At 36.1% G+C, this 15681-nt stretch overlaps 1 protein-coding gene across 2 annotated transcripts in view; it reads right to left on the minus strand.

The window, feature by feature from the left end:
• LOC136417131 (neuroligin-1-like) overlaps window positions 1-15681 on the minus strand; it is a 64823-nt gene that overhangs the window by 13621 nt on the left and 35521 nt on the right. For both annotated transcript variants that reach the window (XM_066402670.1, XM_066402669.1), the window contains exon 2: window positions 168-267. The gene's annotated coding sequence lies outside the window, so the exon portion shown is untranslated. The remainder of the gene's footprint in view (window positions 1-167; window positions 268-15681) is intronic.

Genomic DNA, 15681 nt, shown 5'->3' on the forward strand with positions numbered 1-15681 from the left:
TGGAGCTTCGAGTATTACGCGTTTGGAAACTTTAAAGTTGCATAATAAAGTTGAGGAAGTTGGAATCTCTAGGACAGGATGTTGTCAAACTTAAACTTTTCTGACTTGTGTTTATCTCTACACAAGTTTAGACATTTCCACTTTTTTTGTCCTCTTTTAAAAGTTACCTGGTATCAAAACCCTCTCGAAACCATCCTTTGGCACCATCCAGGGCTGTATTCATATCCTCAAGAGCTTCAAAAGCCCGCGTTTGGCGCTCATCTTGCCCTGAAATAAGAGAGGAAATTTAATTTTTTTAAAAAATTCCCAACCCTTTTCAGGCTGATACTTCGATACGAGGCAATAATAGAGTGAAACTCGACCGACAAAGAACAAAAGCCTATTCTTTCGCAGTATAAAGAACTTGAGGACTTCCTTTACGTGAAATAGATAGAGGATTGTGTGAAGGATTCTTTGTCTCTTAATAAAGCTTTTCCATCAAAGGAAAAAAATTAAAATCGAGTGTAAATAATAATTTGAAAAATCATTTATCTGATCGATGAAGGTTGAGAAAAGTCTAATTAATCGGAAACCGGCCAATAAGAGGATTAATTCTGGCGTTGTAATCCGCAAAGGGTGACAAGACGACGGCCTCTTCGATTCAATTAGATGCACGAACATTGTTCGAAGACCTTAAGTATAAATCGATATCCAATTTTGGTTTCTGTTGGTTCTGGCAGTCCTTTATGACTACCTAAATGATAATAAAAATCAAATTAAATCGAGATCCATCATTGGGAGCGACGGCGTAATGGATAACGTCGGAATATGGCCAATTAATTAATCAATTACATGTGATAAAATAACATTATGAACATTTGTTTGGGGGTTTTGAAAGCTTCCTTTCATGTGAGATTATTGAGGGTTAATGAACGGGTTCTGGGTAGATAGAAATAAATTGTTGAAGCCAGCAAGAGACGCCACTTGCAGTTGTAAATCTTTAAACGTTCTCGTTACGCGCTAAACTACAACTGCAGCAGGATAAAGTAACGTTCGGGGATTTTACTTTAAGGGCGGTTTGGATTTGGTTAAGTTCCACGAGTAAAGTTACGATTTATGGCGTAGCCCGGTCTGCATTTTGGTTTACGAGTCCTAACGAGACACCTGAATTTGAAAACTTATGTTTAGGAAATATAATAAATATAAGTTTCTGTGTGGAGGTTTACAAAAACTCTGACCAGTTCGCTTCTGTCCGCCCATTTCGGACAGCGCCACCAGCGCTACGATTGCCCCAAGAGCTTCCGAGTCTATCCGGAGAAACCCGAATATCGCGTGTTAAGTACGTAAATACAAATTCGTCCATTAATTTAAAAGGAGAGAATTAAATTGCTGACCCTCATGTCTTTAGAAAACCCGGCATGTGCTGTTCTGCCGTTTGACGTCATTTTTGACAAATTTGAGGTTAACCATAAGGCAATAATGGAGGCAAAAAGCTCCCCCGACAAATTTATTTCAAAAGTTAAGGGTGAAATGCAGGAGTGTCAGAAAGTTTCTCTATTGTCGGCCGGAACGGATTAGACGCGACAAAAAGGTTTCCTACATTTAAAATGGCCGTTCACGAGGGTTCGGAATCAGGGCTGGATTTGTCATGGAAGGGTGAAATATTTACACTAATAATACAGCTTTTTGTCGCAATTTTGTGATTTACGATTACACGCGTTTTACTGCAGAGGAAATTATATTCATGTGTCCAATTTTAACCGGATCTTTGTCTTAGTCTTTGTAAAACAAGAAAATAATTAATCACTTTATAAAGAGTCAAATCTACAAGCTGCATATTTCTATAGTAATTTCCCTTGGTGCCACAATAATCCTATATTTAGTTTGTCGATTTCCTCCACATTTATGGGGAAAAACTGGTCACTACATAAATCAAAATCATTAAAATTAATAAGCGCAGCTCGAGTTCGTCCTAATGATCTCGTCAGGGGGTAGAAAAACGATAAATCGGGTTTTATCTGGGGAAAATGTTGTTTTTAGAGCGGGTTAAAAACAAATCGGGCAAATGTGCAATAGAGCTTTGTGTCAACGATTAAAATCCACCTTAACGATGTACAAATAAAGCCATTTCCAACGAAATGCCACCAATTTGAATAATTTCATCCTTATTGTTTGGGATATGTTTAAGTATCCAGGAAAGGGCCCTTTCTGGTAACAATACGACCTCCGGAAGAGCATGAATAAGTTTATAAATAGTTTAAAAGGGAAATTGGATTGTTTTGCCTTATACAGCCATTTATGCTCCAGACGTCTCTTTGCCGATCGTGCCATTAGATTTACACAATAAACAACTGAAATTTTAATAACCCAATAACCGCCACCTTGGCAGCTTTGCAAGGGGCCAAGGGTGACATCTCCTGTGTAGGAAGCGGGATTATAATGTAACCTTTAACGTAATCCGACACCCCCTTTAATAATGCCACATGTTTGACGCCCTAAAATATTTAGGGGTGTTGTCATAAAATCGAATTCCAAGACACAGACTTTGCCGCCGATTACGCTCTGCTAATTGCAGATGTTGCTAAAATATGCTCGAAACTTGGTTCCGAAACAGTTTGACCAACATTCTTGTTAATGCGGAATTGCAGCTCACCCGGGATAGATAAGTTAATAACATAAATGACGGGCTAAAAAGGGCAAAATCCGAGACCTTCCACTATGTCCTAGATGAAGAGTTAAGCCTCAAAACATGACCGTAATATAATAATCTGTTTGTTACAGTGGAATGGTATCTTAAGCGGATTAGCAGTCGGACATTGGTGATGTCTACAGTTAATTCTTTGATCGATACTGAATCGGCAGTATCGCACAAATGTATATGTAGGTTTTGGCTCGATTTGGAAAGTAGCCCAAATATGTTTTTGGCTAATGTTGTATCGAACTCCCTTGATCAGGGTTATAACATAATATAATTGTGACTCGGTTTTAAAACAATGGCATCATTACACAAAGCGATCGAGGGCAGGAGTTTTACAACTTCTTTATTCCGCACGCATACCAATACCATACAAATTCCAGTCTCGCTGCTACATTTTCGTTTCTCGATTAACTATTGTAAACAGGATTTTGTGGAGTTCGCTACACGGTTATTTAAAGTTTGCAGCCTCAAAAAAGATACCTACGAATAGGAGAAAACTCAATGTTCTTTGTTTTTTTTCTTTCGCCGGAGACATGAAGGATAGGAGTTTTGGGACTTTTTCGTGCTGGAAAACTGTGAGTGGCAGAAATTCATGATTTAGACTCAAGAAATATTCGTTTTGCCTGCAGCTCTCAGAAGAACTTTCTGTCCTCTTTTACTGTTAGAAGGCAAAACGCATCAATAAACAGACGATGAAGGATGGGAGTTTTATAATCTTACATTCTTTTCCTCGAGGACAGTTTTAGGAATTTTTAATGCTGTAAAACCGTGAGTAGCAGAAATTAATCATAGAGTTTCATATTCATCAAATCATTCGGTTCGTCTAGATCTTCTGCCTTTAATTAGGCCTCATTATAAGCGTTTTAGTTCAGCATATATGTAAAAGTTTTTTCCTCGCCTATTTACTCTCAATTCGCTCAAAGCAAACTTTCATCTCATCTCAAGATCCTTTTTACCGCACATTTACTTCAAAGAATTCCCCGTCTATAAGACTTCCAATTTATCATTACTACAATAAACTGAACGGATATACTATAATCTTTTGATGTTGGCCTTTTTACTCTTTGGAGGGCCGTTCAACGAGTCTTAATCGATACAAATAAATGAGAAAAACCTCTACAGCTGGTTTGTTATTTTTCGAATCTAAATTAGGAAGTCTTGAAATCAACTCTCGACATGAAACAACATTCGAGAACTTTGGAATAATATGTCTTTACTTAAGACCGGGTGGAAGACAACTTTTCGGCAATTTATTTCCACCGATGCGAGCAAGATAAATGACTTCTCTACTCGAGACATAAGCCGGACTAAATTTGAAATGGATATGGATCTCGATTCTCCGGGAAGTAGTTCGGAATGTTAAAACGAACGCCTGGAAAGCGTCTCTTGCCCCATTACAGTTTAATATTATTAATCCTAGTTTCTCAGCACACAGCTTATATGGGCTCCGTCCTCCTTTCGTAAGAGCGTGTAAGCCAGGTAAAGCTGTCTTGTAAACGGTTCACTCGGAGGTTGGCAAATAATATCTTGGATATATTACGTCACGTGTTTCGAAGAGAGTCAGTGGTGGAGGAAATTTTTTTCTTAAATCCGGGACAAGGATATTGAAACAAGAATGGAGGGACCCCGCCCGTGAGACTGTCAACTCCACCACAGGCGAAAGCAATATATCTCGTGGTTTTAAAGCCGGGGGTCTCCTCCCCTGAGCTGTAATAACCGTAAATCCGAAAGGTAAGATACCTTTATTACAGTTTAGAGTTTTGGTAATCTTCCGACAATGCCAAACGAGCCGTCGACGGCCTATCTTTATTGGATCTTGTCGGGCGGCGGCCGTAAAAGTGATCTGTTGCTCAAACTTTCCTCTTTCGTTACTCACAAGAAACAATTCGCCTTGTCAAGGCCAGACGAGAATTAAAATTTTTGCTAAAGCAGTAGAGAACATAAAAGATCATATCTCATTAAAATACTGCCCTGCTTAAGGGAGTATAACGCGGGGGTAGTTAGTGCTAACGGAGCGCGAACTTTCGCCGCCATATCACTCTACTAAACAGCAAGAAAATGAAATTTTAACGCTTCCGTAAAACGGCACGCTTAATCCTCCTAAAATATTATTCTGGAAATAGACCTCATAAAGCACTTTACACGTTCCATTGCTCCATGTGGAACAATAAAGAACTGTTCCTCGTTTACTTTGTTTAATACCATTACCATGTATTACTGAGAAAATGAAGTGCTTCTTCTTGACAGAATGGCGAAGAAAACAATGATAGTTGCGAAAAAATTTATGGTATGGGATGCTCTGCATTATAAATATTATATTGATTATAGTTCACAAATCATAATGTGGCATATAAATAATATCATAATTTTGAAACAAGAGAGTTATAAAAAAGTTCAAATTTTCTGAATTATTTTTTCCATTTTGTGTGCATTTCCCAGTCTTAAGGGGTTTTATGGAGATTTCATGCGATAGGGCATATTCAATATTTTACCTCAAAACAACCTATTAAATCATATTTATTTTTAAAAGAGTGATATTTCACGTGAAAATTTAAAACATTAGCAAAAATAAATCTATTTATGCATCATCCCTTGTATTAAGACGCCAGCTCCAATTCAAATAGAGTGGAGCATCCAAGCGCCATCTATCATCGTTGACTAAGACTATTATATTTTCGTGCTCCATCTACAACAAGCCTTTAAAGAGAGAGGAGAAATGACTATAGTCAGTTTGAGTTAACGTCACTTCTGTTACAAGGGTCATTGCAAATATAATGCAACACGAGAGATGTGTCTTGTGACTTGGGCTTGGGATTTTCTGCAGAATAATTGGGCTTAAAGCTGACTAATTACAATGAGTCGTTTCGTGGTGAATTTTCTTGCAATTTGTCTCTTTTCTTAGAACATGTATTAAAATATGCTACAGCTTGTTACTGCATCAGAAACTCTCTACATACACCGTTTAACGTCCTATAAAGCAATTTAGGTAGACATCATTATTGAACACGATGTGCAATTAGACCGGCTGCCAGTAAAGTTAGTAATTTACCACAACATATTACAGGATGTGTAAATTTGTTCTAGCCGGGACCATGTACTAAATTAGTCCCACATTATGCAAATGCGTCGGGACACAGACAAGTATGTAGTACATTTTGGATATATTAATCTCTCTGGGAGCTGCGTGAATTTAGGAACCACTATATTATCAGGTATTAGATCGGTAATTTGCCCTTTTGTCGTCAAGTTATTTCCAAGTTGGGCTCCATTTCAAATTTAATCAAGTTGCGCCACAGGCATTGGATTCGCGAATACGATATTTTTACCAAATTGAAATAAAATAGCTATATGACACAAGAACCGGCTTAGGAAGAATGGAAGCCAAAAATGCGGAATTTAATTATTACAGAGACGCTTTCACCCTCTTTCCGACCATAAAACTTAGAGGAATTTGACTGCTGGACATTTTACACGGCTTGCGAAAGTAAAATGCCACATTGCAGCATCAGCTTTTTAAATTATTGGAGTTGTAAGTTAATTGCTTTCCTCTACCTTGAGCTTAGGGAAAAAATCGAATGAAGGATTATTAAAGTGTTACCTCAATTTGACTCCCAACACTGATGGGAGAGTGTTTGTATCACGCCAAGGTATAACAAGTTCCCTCGGGAAAAACAGGATTAAACCTTATTAGGAGATAATAAGACAGGCTGCAGTGATAATGTGACCCCAACCTAACAAAAACTAAAAAAGTCTGGAAGTATAATATTCCCGGGAACATCAAACCGAATTTTTAATAATTCCGTCCTTTGATGTAATATTCATACCTAACAACCCTGAATCTCTCTAGCAGAAAATCGCATTTAAAAGCTGGTACATTATGGAAATAAGAACGTTATCATATTTCTGACGTATTGCGGCGTCTTGAGGGCAACAGCATCCACTATACAAATACAGTTTTTTCCGGTGCAATTTTCAAATCAAAAAGGGCTTATTCCTTGATCGGTGGCCGAACAATAACTCAAAGAATTTCCCGATTAAGCCGAGAAAATTGGCCGCCATTCCCCGATACAGATTTATCACTGTTCCCGTTCATTAAATGCGCGTTTTGTGTGATTTATTTACGAGTTTCGTGTGTTTGTTGCGAAAATAAATATGGCCCCGCTCCGGGCGAGAGCTTAACTTGTTAATGGTTTTAAACCATTTTTTACTTATTGAAACTCGTTTCCAGTACGTGTAAAACGGAGCCAAACCACTTGCAAGATTCAGATTTTGCAGACCATCACCTGAGATTGCCTTCACAAAAATTCCCAAAATTAGCATAGCTTCCCTAATTTTGGGAATACTTTGGCTCTAAATTGAAATTTCTCGTTACACTGAGATGGTCAGAAAGATTAAGGGGGAAACGATCTCTCCTATATATTCAGCGCCAAAGTTCCAATAAATAGCCGTTTCGCCGTACTCCCCCTCCGCACAAGCGGCCCTTCGGCAGAAATGCGAACATGATTTATGTGAGGCTATCACCTGGCAGGTTGGGCCCCCATAAAAAAGAAGCTGCTTTGTGGCATAAACAGACACCGAAACAGTAATAAAGGCGAAGCCTCCTCAGGGTTAACTTTAACGACATATTTTTCGAGAAATTAATCAGCCAGACGAGGCCATTAAAAAGCTTTCTATAATTTTTCTGAAGCAAAATAGAGAAATAGGGCTCGTTAAAATTTCATCTCGCCCATTTTTCTTGGACCAAAGTTTCCTCCATTACGCCACCGCTAACGGATGTTCATAGAAATTTCCCGGAAAATATTAGTATTTAAGATGGAACTCTGCGGGGAGTACGTGCGGAATTTCGTAATTATTATTTTCGCTGAATCCGATTTTTGTCATATCTTAATTTCTTTACCTTAAAGTAGCTACTCCATCAACATTTCCATTACAAGCAGTTGAGTGAGTAGTTCCGTGGGAGTCTGCTCCTTTCTGAATAGTTTTATTTCAGTCGACATCAGCGAGAGACATATCCAGACTTTCCAGACAATGAAAGAGCGGGATTTCAGTCCGGGATGGAGTGGCTGCTGCACTGAACGACAATACATTCTCGCGATTATATATTATTTATCCATTTGGAGAGATTAACAGAGAAATTCCGGGTCTTTGTGTTATATAATTCAGTCGCATTGGCAATCGGAAGAAATTGTTTTATGCGTCAAATCGTCGGCAGGTTATTAATCAAATGCTTCCAGAGCGCACACTACGTCGTTTCCATTGCTGGTGTATCGAGCAAAACTCAACAACTACGGAACAATGGCAAGAATATTAATGAACCCTGTATGTGGGGCAGGTGGAGCAACCGCCAGCCGACGTGATTATAATTGGGGAGTCTCTGGATTTGGGGTAACAAAAGTTTCGGGTTTAAGTTGGGCGTGCAACACCCACGGCACGGATGAAAACAAGTTCCAAAGTTGAAGATGATGATGAAAGTTTAAATACAGAACAATTGTCTCATTCAGCACAAATGGTTGAAACAACATTGTTTCGGTCTTGAGTGAAAAGTTCGAGACTTGCGAATAAACCTATTTTAAGTGTTTTAAAGTAAATGTGCCTCAAACTGCATTTCCAGGTCTCGATTAAGTCGTCTAGGTAAAAATTTCTTCGTCTTTCCCGAACTTTCCCAACGAGGGGGGAGAGATTAAAAATTAATCAAGCCATATAAACCGGGTCAGAATATCTATTTTAGTTTCTCAGATACTGGGTCACTTTGAATTCCCTCGACTGCATTTCAAAGGCTCCAGGACCTCAATTCGGACGTTCGTGTTCAAAATAGAATCAATGTTGAGTTATTAAGACAAGTGCCTTTTCCGAAATTTTTCCGATTTTTGGTACTTGAGCGCCAATATTCCGAGAGCAATTCCCTTCAAAAATGGCTCAAATTGATCGTCTCGATTAACTACTCCTGTGTGCATAAACCGGATTGAAATGTCTCTTTTAGTTTCTGAGCTGCAGGGTCACTTAGACATAACAGGGTTATTCACGCTGTACGGCACGGAATACTGTAGCCAAAACATGAGGCTTTCGAAAAGTTTTACTTCTGAACTATATGGGGGGTCTATTATGGTCACTTTTTAAAACTATTTTCATATTATACAGGGCCTCTCAAAATCCCTAAAAGTGTTAAAGTTATGTTTTTTTTTAATGGAACTCCCTGTATTTGATTACATTTTTGGATTTTTCAATCAAAGTAAGTGTCTGTTTTAATAAAGTTTATAATGCCTAAAATTTAAGGTGTTTTAAATAATTTGAATGTTATCAAAATTTAATCTAATTTTCATGTTTTAAATACTTAAGAAGTATTTAAGTTACGTAAGGGGAATTTAGTGTGAAGTGTAACAATAGACCATATTTTATATTCCAATCATAATAAACTTTCCATTTTGTACAGGGTGTCCAAACATTAAAGCTAATCAAATAGGAACTTTAAGTGGCTATAACTGGATTAATTTGAATACAACGCCATATTTTTTAATTTACCAGGAAATGTAATTTTTAGTTACGTATCAAATGGTATTAGGGTGTTCACAGCTAAATGTTCGCGTTTTTACAGAATACGCTGAGAAATTGTTCTTTGCGCCATTTAGTTATTTAATTAAAAGTTTCAATTTATCTAGTTGCCTGTGGGTTTTAAAAAATGTCAGATAATTCATTTAATCTGTCAGTTCATTTAGCCCCCCGGATCTCTAGACTTAACTCCTCTAGATTTCTTTATGTGGGGATACTTAAAAGGAAATTACTACAATACGCTTCCGACGATTCCACACGATATGAAAATTTGCATAAAAAAAAAGTTTGAAACTGTTACCTCACAAATGTTCTACAGAGTTTCCAGTGGTTTTAAAAAAATAATTTGTAAATATTTGGAAATGGACGGTCAACATTTCCAACATCTGTTATACATATTTTTTTGCTTTTGTTTTATGTTATAGTCAATATGTGATTTGGAACTTTTAATTAAAAAACATTAAATGGTGCAAAGAACAATTTTTTTAGCGTAATATGTAAAAACGCGAAGACTTAGCTATGAATACTTTGATACCACTCGATAGGTAACTAAAAATTACATTTCTTGGTAAGTTAAAAAATATGGCGTTGTATTCAAATTAATCAAGTTATAGCCACTTAAAGTTCCTATTTGATTAACTTTAATGTTTGGACACCCTGTACAAGATGGCAAGTTTATTATGATTGGAATATAAAATATGGTCTATTGTTACACTTCACACTAAATTCCCCTTACGTAACTTAAATACTTCTTAAGTATTTAAAACATGAAAATTAGATTAAATTTTGATAAAATTCAAATTATTTAAAACATTTTAAGTTTTAAGCATTATAAACCTTATTGAAACAGATACTTACTTTGATAGGAGAATCCAAAAATGTGATCAAATATAGGGGGTTCCATATTGAAAAAAAAAATCTTTAATACTTTTAGGGATTTTGGGACACCCTGCATAGTATGAAAATAATTTTAAGAAGTAGCCATAATAGACACCCATACAGCTCAAAAATAAAACTTTTTGAAAGCCTCGTATTTTGGCCACAATATTCCGTGCCGTATAGCGCAAATAACCCTGTATACTTCCGGAATTTTGAAAATGCCTTGAAATCCCTGCAACTACATTTTAAAATCTCAAGGACCTCAATTGAGGTATTCACGTTCAACGTATGATCTGCATAAGTTAATGAAAACGAAAAGCAGCACTTCGAAAATTTTGATTTTTTAATAACATATCTCGAGAACCCATGGAGCAATTTTTTTCAAAAAATCAACCAGTCGAATGAGGGACAGACAGTCACGTTGGCACCTCTTTTAGTGCTTAAAAATGCAAGTCCCTGAAATTTAACGGACAGATTCAACGGGAAAGCAACTGAGTCGGAACAAGAAAAATGAAACGTTCTGAACAGACGACATTGTTTTGGGCTCAACTCAAACGTTTTATTCCTGAAAACAAGTTCCTCCAATATAACTGAAACAAAGTGATAAAAAAATCAATTAATCTGAAAAGTCGTGCTTGAACTTCGACTTTGAGAGAGCACCGAGAAGTTGAAAGTTTATTAAGAAATATGCCGGGGCGTTTCTAGGATTCGGAGCTAATTTATGACTTTCGGCCAAGTTGCTGCTTTTCTCGAGTCCCCATGAAAAATGGACGGAAACTTGTCGTCATTGTTTTCCCCGAGTAATTGGAAATTGAACTAATTTTATAAGCCAGAGAGGGAATGTTAACTAGGACTTGATGAGTAGATAGTTTCCCTGCCTGCATTTGCCTTTTTAGGGTGTCATTAACAAACTTTTACAACTAGTTCGGGTCTAGTGAGCGATAAGACAAAAACAAAGTGTTCTGCTTTTGATTCATTGGGCAAAAACGCCGGCAAATCCGCTGACAATAGTGTAAAACTTTTGGTCATTAAAGCCCCATAAATCAAGCCTTTGTCAGGGACGACCGTTCCACTGATTAGAAGCCTGTGAAGGGGCCACTTTAGGGACACTGACCAACTCAACTGTGCATACCTTTACTTTAGCACTAAATTACGGTAGAACTCGTTGATACACTTGAAGAATAATTTTTCACCAAGAAATAAAAACCGATATTTCCTGGGGCTTCCAGACGAGAAAAACACTAAATTTCTCCCAAAACGGCAGCAAAATTACAGGGTGGTCTACGTAACATGGTTCACTACCTTATCTCAAAAACCGTAAGGTTAAAAACAAGTTTAATATAAAAGTGATTCAGTTTTTCGTAAATTTTAATTCTTTATTATAATATTTTCGCAGTTACAGGGTGGGCCAGAAAATTACGAGGTGAGAAAAATACATTTTTTTAAATGGAATACCCTGTATTTTCCCGCGGTTATTAATTCTGCTTGTAACTATAAGTAATTTTTGTTATTACAAATTATGAAAAATGTTTAACAATTTTTAAGTTAATTCAATTTAAAGTAAATATTGAAGGAAGAATAAGCTGTTTTGAAATTTTCAATAAATTAACACATTATCAATTAAATTCTTTGAAAATTTGTCCAGTTGAAAGCAAAGGGCCATTGTGTCAAAGAATATTTTTAATTTCATAAAAATTTCATACAGGGTGGGAAAAAAATAAAAACTTTTCATATTTGAAGTACTTCAAACACCATTTTTTTAATGGGACACCCTGTTTTTTTTAAAATGAATTCTTTCAATTTACTTTAAAATAATGTGCATATATATTTAAACTGAAGAGATCTTACATACCTAGCTACTTAATATAATATTATTAATCACCATTTTTTCTATTTAAGTTACTAATTAAATATTATCATTAAATTGTCTTACAATTATCGAACTTTAACGCATAAAAATTATTCTAAACTCAAAATAAAGATTATTATTAAAGAAATTTTCCACGAGTACATCTATTTTCTATGCACGTGGTATATACATATTTCCTCTAATACCCCTATCCGTCTTAATAATGCTTAATCAGCTCAGTAGGTAAAATCTCTTCAGTTTATTTAGATATATGTATGTACAGAGTGTTTCAGAACTCTGGGACCAAACGTATAGAGATTGTTCAGTATAACAATAGAAGACATGTAAGAATAAAAAACTCGCGTCTGCAAATGTCTCCCTGAGGCGCTACGGTCTTATGATGCTTTCAGATAGTTATGTGCAAAAATGTTTTTAACGAGTTTTAGTACGTTTCATTTTATATTATTTGTATAAAATAACCCTACGGTAATTGTTTAAAATATCGTCCTTGAACTTTATTGCACCTGTTTAAACAACGTACATGTTTTTTGCGGAGTTGGCTAAAAATTTGACAATGGTTTTTAAAGCCCGCAAATACCGCAGTGGTTCACACAATCAGGTGTTGCTCTATTTCCGCTGGCGTTTCATAAACCAGAGACCCCACAGAAAGAAATTAAAAGGTATTAGATCGGGTGACCTAGGAGGCCACGAAACTGGACTACTTCTGCCGGTCCAATGTTGTCCGAACTGACGAAGTTAAAGGACGGCATTTTAAATAATTTCTGTAGTGTTATTTTGTACAAACAAATTAAAATAAAACGTACTAAAACTCGATAAAACATATTTTTGCACATAACGCTCTTAAAGCCTCATAAGGCCGTTGCGGACACGGGTTCTTGTACTCAGATGTCTTCTATTGTCGCACTGAACAATCCCTAGAAGTTTGATCCCATAGTCCTGAAACGTCCTGTATACAGTATATTTCACGATACTAGCGATATGAAGGAGTGTATGCTTCCGCGTACATCCATTTATAATATACAAAAAACGAAGTAAAATAATGGAACTCAGTTGTCGCACTGCATGAGCTCTGCAATGTTGCCGGTTTGCTTTTAAACAGCCAGGTCGCTTGATTGTTATTTAAAGTTTACTACCAAAAGTATTTGAAACAATTTTTAGAGTTGTATTTATTTTCTTATCTAATTTTAAATAGAAAAATTATTATATTATATATTATAGAAAACTTTAAATAACAATCAAGCGACCTGGCTATTTAAAAGCAAACCGGCAACATTGCAGAGCTCATGCAGTGCGACAACTGAGTTCCACTATTTACTTCGTTTTTTTGTAATATACTATAAATGGAGATGCAAGAAGGGTACACTCCTTCATATCGCTAGTATCGTGAAATATACTGTATATCATTTGAAAGTAAATTATAAGAAAAATTCATTTTCAGAAAAAATACAGGGTGTATTATTTACAAAAATCTAGTTTGAGGCACTTCAAATGAGAAAAGTTTGGATATTTTTTCCTACCCTGTATAAAATTTCTCGAAAATTAGCAAATATACTAGAGAACTAATATACTAAATATACTAGTAGAACAACCTTTTGTTTTTAACTTCAATTTTTTTTCCAATTAATACTATGTGAATTTATTGAGAATTCTGAAAAGCTTATTTTTCCTTCTATCTTTAATTTAAATTGAATTAACTCAAAAACTGCTAAAAATCTTTCATAATTTGTAATAACAAAAAATACTTATAATTACGAGCAGAATTAGTATCCCTAACACAAGAGTATTCTATTTAAAAAATGTATTTTTGTTACTCCATGATTTTCTGGTCCTCCTTGTAGCTGCGAAAATATTAAAAAATAGGAATTCATGAATAACTTTTATACTAAACTTTTTTCCTAAACCTCACAGTTTTTGAGATAAGGTAGTGGACCGTCTCATGTGGACCACCTGGCACCCTAAAAATCCTGACGTTTCAGGACCACGATCTTTTTAAGGAGACCTTAAAGAGCTTTTTATCGATCTAAAAATTTGGCGGAGATTTAAAACGATTTTGTAAACAGAAACCTGAATTCCCTTCTCATTGGTCCAAACAATAAGGGCAATAAGATGGTACTTGTGCATTGCGTCGCTTTTTCCAATTTTCGTAGAGGCAACGTCTGGAAAAGCCCCTGGCTGGGGCCAATTCTCAAATAATCGTCGACTACTGTAATTCGCCTAAAAGTCTATTTAAGTCGGAACAATGCACGAACTGGGCAATCAAGCTGAGCCAAAGTTTTCCTCCTTTTTCCAGAAGTTAATCAAATCTGGCGAATAAATAATTCGCGCTCGAATAGACCCGATCCTTCTTCTGCCAGCTCTGTCTGTATTGAATTTTAAAACATTTATTAAGTTTCCTAATCAAAGAGCAAAGTTGTACGGATCGTTCTGATGCTAACTTGATTTGGCCAGATTATTTATGATATTCCCCATTTGAAGGGGGATTTTATCGATATCGACTAACGTAATCCCGAAAAATGCCCCATTACCGAAGCCTCAATTGACTTATTGCAATTAAGCAAAATTCCCAATCGATCCTGAAATTTTTGTTCTGAAAAGGTTAATTTAATCCTTGCTACAGAGAATTTTTCGCCGATAATTAAATAATAATATTTGCCTAAAACGGTCTGTGCAATGCCGCCCTAATTTGAATAATTCCCTATTTTATCAAAATTTAATGGCGAATTATTATTTCGAATTTGACCCTTAATGTATTGTGCGGTGGCAACAGATTTGCTATATGGCCCCCTCCCTCCGGGTTTAATTACCGTGTCACATGTTGCATGTGGTAATTAATTAAGCATTGAAAAACCGTATGTGAATGATACGGGAAAAATGTCGCCGACGAAGAATCCATTTCCGACTCTTTGAAATACAGTGGCTCACAAAGACATTCGTGCGGCAGTAAAATTTAGAAACTATTGAGAACTATCGCATGAAATGAAAAACTAAGATATATAAAATGTTATGAAAAGTAAATCTATTTATTCGACATAAATATAGAAATAAAAACAACCCTGGGAATATAAATAATCACAACGTTTCCGAACAACGAGCATCATAAAAGTATTCGTACATTCAGTATTTTCAGAATTAAGTGCATATTTTAATATTTTGTCGGGCCTTCATTAGCCAAATTGCAGCATTAAGACGTCTAGGCATGGAAAACACTAAATTCCTAGTAATTTCTGGAGAAATCTTAACCGATTCTTCTTCTAGAACGAGTTTCAAATCGTCTCTATTTGAAATACGTTTTTGGTAACTTGGTTTTCGAACTTGACGTTCCAAAACTTCCCAAAGATGTTCAATGGGATTTAAATCAGGCGACTGAGGAGGATTGTCGAGGAGTTTAGGTACATTTGAACATTACGTGCGCAGTGCTTCGGATCATTGTCTTGTTGCAAGATCCAGTTTTCTAGCCTCAATTTACTAACACATTGTGGCAGATTCTCGATACATGCCAAAGTTCGAACTCCAGCCGCCGACATAGCACCCCAAGCCATAACATGGCCACCACCATGTTTAACCGTAGCACTTAAATTTTGGGGGCCCATTTCTGCATTTTCTTTTCGTCATACTTTGTCTCCTCCATCAGATCTATGTAGGTTAAACTCGCTTTCATCAGCGAATAGTGTATTTTTCTAAAAATTTTCATCTTTCTCTTTGTATTTGT

This window comes from Euwallacea similis, chromosome 26 (genome assembly GCF_039881205.1).
Source record: "Euwallacea similis isolate ESF13 chromosome 26, ESF131.1, whole genome shotgun sequence".
Taxonomy (NCBI): Eukaryota; Metazoa; Arthropoda; class Insecta; order Coleoptera; family Curculionidae; genus Euwallacea; species Euwallacea similis.